The sequence below is a fragment of the Macaca fascicularis genome, chromosome 14 (genome assembly GCF_037993035.2).
Source record: "Macaca fascicularis isolate 582-1 chromosome 14, T2T-MFA8v1.1".
In the NCBI taxonomy this organism is placed as follows: Eukaryota; Metazoa; Chordata; class Mammalia; order Primates; family Cercopithecidae; genus Macaca; species Macaca fascicularis.
In genome coordinates this window covers 125,570,165-125,577,936 of record NC_088388.1, presented here as the reverse complement: position 1 = coordinate 125,577,936, position 7,772 = coordinate 125,570,165, and the positions used below count along the sequence as shown (strand labels likewise).

At 45.7% G+C, this 7,772-nt stretch overlaps 1 pseudogene; it reads right to left on the bottom strand.

The window, feature by feature from the left end:
- Positions 1 to 6,411: 6,411 nt before the first annotated feature.
- Positions 6,412 to 7,549, bottom strand: LOC123568590 (putative uncharacterized protein KIRREL3-AS3; annotated as a pseudogene).
- Between the last annotated feature and the right edge of the window lie 223 nt (positions 7,550 to 7,772).

The following is a 7,772-nucleotide window of genomic DNA, read 5'->3' as shown; positions in this document are numbered from 1 at the left end:
TCACTAAACCATCCCAAGGATTCCCCTTGCTGTCATACACAGTTCTTCATTATTTCTAACTTCCCATCTCATGAAAAATGGGCTTTCTATTATTTAGCCTTAAAAGGAAAGAAAAATCACCATCACTCCCCAGCACAGAAAATCTTTCTACACTTTTCCTTCCTCTTGAGGTGGAATGTAGCTCCAAACTGACAGCCTCTGAGCAAGCAACGTACCCAAATATCAGGGCAGATTGCAAAAGTAATCAGCTCAGGGGAAAAGCAAGGAAGCTGTCAGTCAGTAGCATCCATCCCCCATTTTGAAACATGGCTGACTGGATGAACACCTCTTCTCAAGAAAGGAAGGAAGGACCAAGGGAGTCATTAATGAAAGCAAGAAACTCAGCTTTACATCTCATTCAAAAGATGGATTCACTGCCCTCCTCCCGATCCAGGTGGGTGAGTTAGTTTAGTGTGGAATTTGTCTGCCCTCACTGAAAACTCCAGTTAGGCAATGAATTATTCCAAGTAAATTAAGTGTATTGATCCCCTCCCCTTTCTGACACTTTGCAGATATTGCTATCAAATCATGCTCCGTGCAAGTGTCAGTTTTTGCCACAGACATCTGAAGAAGAGAGCAAATATTCTCTTGAGTTTCTCAGAGTGTAGTAAGTACTAGTAGACTATAATAGGACATGAGCAGACCAGGGAGTGACATAGGCCTGTGATGAGCCTAACTGGCTACCTTGTAATCTCTGCACACTCAGCCTATGAGAAGAGGGTCATGGGTTTACCCCTGGATTCTTCAGGTAAGATTAGGTCAAGTCATGGGTTGCATTTTAACTCTAACCACTTTTTATACAAATGCAAATGGATCAGACAGAAGATCAGGCAGAAGAGTATAGATAAGGACTGTGAATCTATCACAGTTCTGGGGAAACAATCAGCTGACGTACTCTATGCATAGGAGGTAGTGCAATACCTTTATAAACGGTAAGGAGTCGGTCTCGTTCAAGGTGAAGACATGCATTATCTTGCCAGGGTCTCAACTGAGGACTTGCTTCTTGTGGGTTCATTTTTCTTCCCCATTGTTTTGGACTAGATGTTCGTGTTTCCCCAACTGTATGTGTTGAAATCCTAAACCCCAGTGGGATGGTATTAGGAAGTGGAGCCTTTGGGAGGTAAATAGGTCATGAGGGCGGAGCCTTACAGATAGGATTAGTGCCCTTATGAGAACAGACGGGAGAGCTTCCTCTCTCTTCTCTCTGCAGCATGAGGATCCAGATGGCCACTTGCAAACCAGGAAGCCCTCACCAGACACTGGATCTGAAGGCACTTTGATCTTGGACTTCCAGCCTCCAACACACTAAAAATAAATTTGTTGTTTAAGCCACCCAGTCCATGATATTCCATTGTAGCAGCCTGAACAGACTAAGACTGTCAGATTCATCTTTTAATAAGGATCAAACTCACCCTTTTTAAAATAATAAACTTTTAATCCTCCAAAAAAGAGGTCCTTTTTCACTATTATCCAGTTGAACTGTCTTTTTTGACCCAAAACTACCATATTAAGGCTGCTGAGTATTCTAAGGATGAATGGTCTAAGGATAAATCAGATATTTAACAACTGTATACGATGAAGTATTATCTCCATCCATATTAAAGCCCTTATCGCATGTGGAAATACGAATGAAAGGATATGATATCTGAGTGTGCTTCAGAATAATCCAGTGAGATAGAAGGAAGCGGGGAAGATAGAGAGAACAGTATTTGCCATAGCTTGGTTATTGTTGGGGTCAAGTGATGGCTCATGGTGGTTCCAATAACAGTGATTCTCAAATGTAATATGAAGCATCAGAATTATCTAGAAGTTTTGTTAGAAATCAGGTATCTGGGTCCCACCTCAAAGGTTTTGATTCAGGAGGTCCCAGGGTGGTGCCTAAAAATTTGCAATTCTCAGGGGACGTGAGGCTGCTGGCCCAGGGACCCCTTGCTGGGAACCACTGTGTTATTCTATATCCTCTATTTTTACTTGATAAAAAAAAATAAAAAAATTTAAAAAAAAAGCTCTTTTGTTGTGCCAATAAGAGCTAGCACAACAAAACACGATGAAGGAGGAGTCTCTGCCTCTGCCTGCTCCCAATCTCAGGCAGACAGCAGCTGAAGAAGACAAAGAAGAGATGCAGACCTCAGAAAAACACTGAACCATCAATTCAATTCAAATTGGACTGAATATGGAAAAAATTAATGTTGGCTTTCCTCTTTACTTTGAACCTATGTCTGCATAATTGTTATAGAGTATGATAGCTTCTCGACTGATTTAGAATTGTGCAGTTAAGAAATATGAATAAGCTGGGTTTCTTGTTTGTTTGTTGTTGTCATTGTTTTAATGCAAGACCTGGAGTTAGGCCTTTGTATAAATCTTGTGATTTATACAGATTGATGGCGCCACTACCCACATTTGTCTGAACGTGGGTCGGATTCAAAATGTATAGTCAGAAATGTTCCTCTGCAGTCCTTCAGTTGCATATCCAGAAGATGGCTATGAAATTTCCTAGATCTAGTTTGATCTAAAGGCATCAGATGATGAAGAAAGAAAAGTTCAAGCTTGGGCTTGGCTGGTCACAGGAAGGACACCAGGAGTTTTTGCTGAATTTTGCTTTATTTAAACACCATTAGCAAGCAATTACTATATGCCAGGAATTGGGCCATATATACACTCAAACAGGCAAAAATAAATTCGAAAAGATGGTCCTTGGCCTTAAAAATCTCATATCTAGTTTGGAGGGTAAACATATAAATAAATAGTTAGAATATTGACAGTTCTATAATAAGAGTTCATAAGAATACTGTGGAAACCTAGATGAATAAGCTGTTCATTTTTGACTGCGGGGAGGAAGAAGTGAAGCGAACTTCTCATGGATGACATTCCAGCTGATTCTTGAGCAATGAGTGTCTTTAGGCAAAAAGACACACGAAGGGAGAAAGACACACCAGGATGAGGAAACAAGTATACAAAAGGTCTGGAAAAGTAACAGTGTCTGCTGTCTCTAATCAATAAAGAGGCATTTGGCAAGACCGAGGTTCAGGCTGTGAAGGAGGGAACTGGCAATGGGACAGGAAAGCTATGCTGCTTTGACTCTCCCTATATATCATGATAACAGGTTTATGCTCTATCTTGGTGACTACTATGGACTGAATTGTATCCTCCTGAAAGTCGTAGGTTAAAGCCCTAACCTCCAATGTGACTGTATTTGGACCTAGGGCTTTTAGGAGGTGATTAAGGTTAAATGTGGTCATATGGTGGGGTCCTAATCCAATAGGATTGGTGTCCTTATGAGAAGAGGAGGACAGAGCGATGTCTCCCATTTGAGGACAGGCCATGTGAGGACACAGCAAAAGGTGGCCATCCACAAGCCAGGAAGAGAACCCTCACTAAAACTTGGCCATGCTGGCATCCTGATCTTAGACTTCCAGCCTCCAGAACTGTGAGAAAATGGATTTCTGTTATTTAAGCCATCAGCCTGTGATATTTTGCTATGGCAGTATGAGTGGATCAGGGCAGAAACCATCCACATGTTCAAGCAAGGGAATGATATTACAGAACTGCGTTTGAAATGCACTTATGTGGTAGAACAGTAACTTAGGCAGTGGAGAGGGTCTTTGTTAGTCTGCAGACTAGGCAGTGAGTTGAGGATGCTGTAAGTTCAGATAGAGATCATGAAAATCTGGTCTAGGGCTGAGCAATTTGGAATATTTGGGTAGGAGGCACATTGACTGCTAGCATGGTAATAGAAAAGTTTTTTGGGTGTGTATGTAAAGTTTTGCATATATATATGAACTTATATAACGTTACATGTTACATATATAACTTATATCTAATATGCTAATATACACAATTTTATTATATAAAGATGGGAAGGAAAAAGGAATACTGTATGTAATAAACAAAAAGAAAAGTAAAACTTGTCATCTAAGAAGAAAGCCTAAAGGAACTTTGAGTGAGACCTTTCACTCCCTTGGCTGCTATAAAAGTTTACTAATTTATAACATAGGTGGGACGTATGGGGGATGGCTCAGGGGAGGAGCATGAAAAAGAAGAATGGAGGAAAAGAATAAATGCAGTATAATTTCTAAGACTTTGAATATCACAAATGAGTCATGTAACTGGAATATCACTTTGTCTTCCAATAATTTCCACATAATTAGCCTATTCATATACACAAAAAGAGCACATGGCATATTCCAAAATGACACAAGACCTGTTTCAAACCCTAAAGAGGGAAGCTGAAGCTTGTCTTTGGTGCCATCCCCAGAGCTTTTTGGAAGGTCCTGGCCTACGCACCCAGCCAGCAATGACACAAGGCATGGAGCGCTGCCATCTCCTTTCACAATATTTCTTATATCTTTTCTTCCCTGTAAATTACACACTCTTCAGGTCTTTGCTGAGACAGATAATGCAGCTCCCATGTGAATTGAATACCCAGTGCCCTGCATGCATGAGTGTGTCAAGGCTAAACAGGTCTATTGTTCTTAAACAGTGCTGCTAGAGAATTGTATCCTTGTGCAGAATGATGCTGAAGAGATAAAAATATCTTTCATTTCTTTAGTGCCATGCCTCTTAAAGTGTGTTCCACATTTTGCAAACTATATATAGGCTCAATTCATTACCCATCCTCATAAAATACAGCCAGAGCAGTGGCAGGCACATGCCAGATGTTTGACAATGGTTTAATAACAGAGGGAAGAATAAGTTAAATTGGATTCGGAAAACAGGAAAACAGGAAATAGGATGTGGGGCACTAGGTAAAACTTTACTATTCATTCAACAGTATGTAGTGAGAGCCTACTGCTTACCTGGATAAGAGCTGTGGACACAGCTGTGAACTAGAGAGGTGCTGTCCCTACCTTCATGGGGCTGCCAGGGTACCAGAGAAAATACAGGATTAGACACTTTTTACCGTAAAGTGTGATTCACATTAAGACACAAGAAATACAAGGCATCTTTGTCCTCGCTCCCTTTAAAGGAAGTCTTTTCCAGTTAGCCACTCTGGCATCACCACTCTTACTTTAACACAATGTTTGCATTTTGCATCCAACATGGTTGTAGAACGTATGTTGAAGGAAGTCTGTTCTGGAACCCAGAACCAAGTCTGGATGTGGAGTCTGGTTCTAGGGAAAACAAGGAGACAAGGGAAAGACATGAGTTCAGTAAGTTGGGGAAAGACTGAGGGCTCTCAGACTGAGTAGAATGAACACGAAGCAGTTTGAGGAAAAGTCAGAACCCATCACAGCAGAGAGGTCCACGCAGATCTCAGGATTGTCACTTGCTCACTTGTCTCCTTGGGGATGGTGACCCACCACTTGAAATCATCTGCCCTAACCCTGATGGCATTAAAGAGCACTTCCATATGTCTGCATGAGGAAAGGTGTGACCTCTGGAACAGAAGACAATGGGATTTTAGGATTCTGAGGAATCCTGGAGATCCACTGGCTCAAACCAGTCATTTAATAGATGAAGAAAGGTGTGCCCAGATTCATTAAAGGGCTACAATGGTTAGCAGTGGCCAGGCCAGCACCACATCAAAAGGCTCACCAGACTCCCTCCATGAGGCCTCATCCTTGATGAATCAGGGGAGCAGACACCCTGCCCTTTGGGGGATGCTTCTGAAAGTTGAATATCTGGTTCTCTGATACTTTCCCTCTACAATGGAAAGACCAACTGCAGGGAACAGGGGTTAAGGTCTCGTAATCCACCTTCACAGAAGTAAGGAAGAAATCTGTTTCAGATAAACGAAAAAGAAATAGGCCAGAAGACTGTGACTGCCCAGGTCATAAAGGCTGCCACCCAGCGAGGACCTCTGACGACTCTCTGGAAGTGTACGGAGCTTGGAGTCCCTATTAACTTACCTACAACTGGAGAGTCAGGTTACCCTGAACTCCCAGTAGGAGGCTGTTCAAAATGTGTTAAATTCCTGGACAAAAGAGGTTTAACCAGTACTGGCAGGATATATGAAAAACAAAAAGGGAATGTGGTTTCTAATGTATCTCTGCAACAAATACTGTGAAGAGGCATTAAACAGGAAATTCTCTGTACATGATGACTGCCCGTCTCTTAAAAGAGCCGCTCCCTCTCCTTGGTGATAATGGTGTCTCATGAACACGGAATAACTGTGACAGGAAGCCTGGCCAGCATGGCTGTGGGGGAGATGGAGAAGGATAGGACAGTAGGGACACTGGGCCCAGATGGGGGCCCTGGACTGTTGCCTCAGCCTGCAGCTTTCCTGCAGGGCCCCAAGCAAGCTAACCTAGAAGGATGCATCTCTAATGGAAAGGAAGGGCCCAGGCAGATGCCATCCAGGGCAATTTCTCTTATTAAAATGCCATTGAGATGTTTTATAATCTTTTCTCACATACACACCTGTATATACCTCTTTCCAATTAGAGGATAAACTTTCCAGGAACAGGAATTCTCACAGTCATTCCCCATGTCTTTAAGTATCCAAAACAGGCCTTTGGACAAACTGAGGGAATAACACATGTTAGACAATGGGCTGACGGCTACGAGGAAAGTCAGGAGAAAGTGGCGGTGAGCTGAGGTCTGCAGTGTGCCTGAATGCCAGCCTGCTCAGAGCACTCGACAGCCGTACCCCTCACTCTTGCACCGGGACCCAGAACCTTGCACATCACTCTCTTCGTCCCAGATCTCAGAAAACCCTGGGAGCAACTTACTGCCTCCAGGCAGCAAGGCTTGGAAGAGCAGGAGAGCAGGGCTTGGAAGCTGTCCGGGGGAGCCTTGCCCTCCTTTCACTTTTCACTTCTTGGCCAGCCAGCAGCAGAACCTGGGGCGGGCCGCCCTCCTCTGTAGGCTCCCGCCTCCATCTGGGCCACCCTGCTCCCGCTCGCCCTGCTGGCGGAGGTGGGGGGCGGGGCCAGGGGCTCACAGGACACAGCACTTGGCACTGGAGGCTTGGGGAGGGGGCTGGGGACCGATGGATTCGGCCTCCGGGCTCCACGCCTGGTGAAGAAACGCTGGAGAGGATGCCACCTGCTGGCATCCCACCGGCTTGCACGGTGGGCTCAAGAGACCTGGAGCCAGCCTGGATGTGCAGAAAACCGGAATTCGGGCGGTTTTCCAAGTTGCTGGCTTTCGGCTGTCTCTTTAGGGCTGCCGCCTCCACCGACTGTCCCCAGAGACCCCGTCCCCCGCGCGCCGCCCCACAGACGCGAAGGCTTCCAGCAGGGGCGGCGGTCTCTCTCCTTTCCCCTCTTGCAGCGCACTCCGAGGTCTAGGGACTCTCCGCGCTTCTCCATCAGGTGGAGCCGTCGGCTCCTCGCCGTCTCCCTCCTCCTCCCTCCTCGGGAGCGAACCGCGCGCAGGCAGCCTTGCAGCGCCAGGAGGCTAACCGAGCCCCCAGAGGAGGTGAGGCCGCGGGCAGCCGGGCGGAGATGGCGGGGCCGCCGTCGGGGCTGGCGCCAGAGCCCGACCGGCTGTGGGTCCTGCAGGTACTGCTCGCGTTCTCTGCCCCACGTGTTGGCTGCCTAAGATTGCCGTGGGTTTTCCGGCACTCAGGCTTGAGATGCCTCCTGGTCCTTTTAGAGGCGGGCAGCTCATCACTTAATCCAAGCTTTTTTTTTTTTTTCTTTCTGCCGGAGACCGGAGGTTACAGGGAGGGAGCAGAGGGGAGTGGAGAGGGGAACAGGCCCAGCTGGCTGGGCGGTGGGGGTGAGGGGGGTACCTGGAGCCAGTAAGGGGACCATGAGGCCAGTGTTGGGGACCAACGGGAGAGCGAA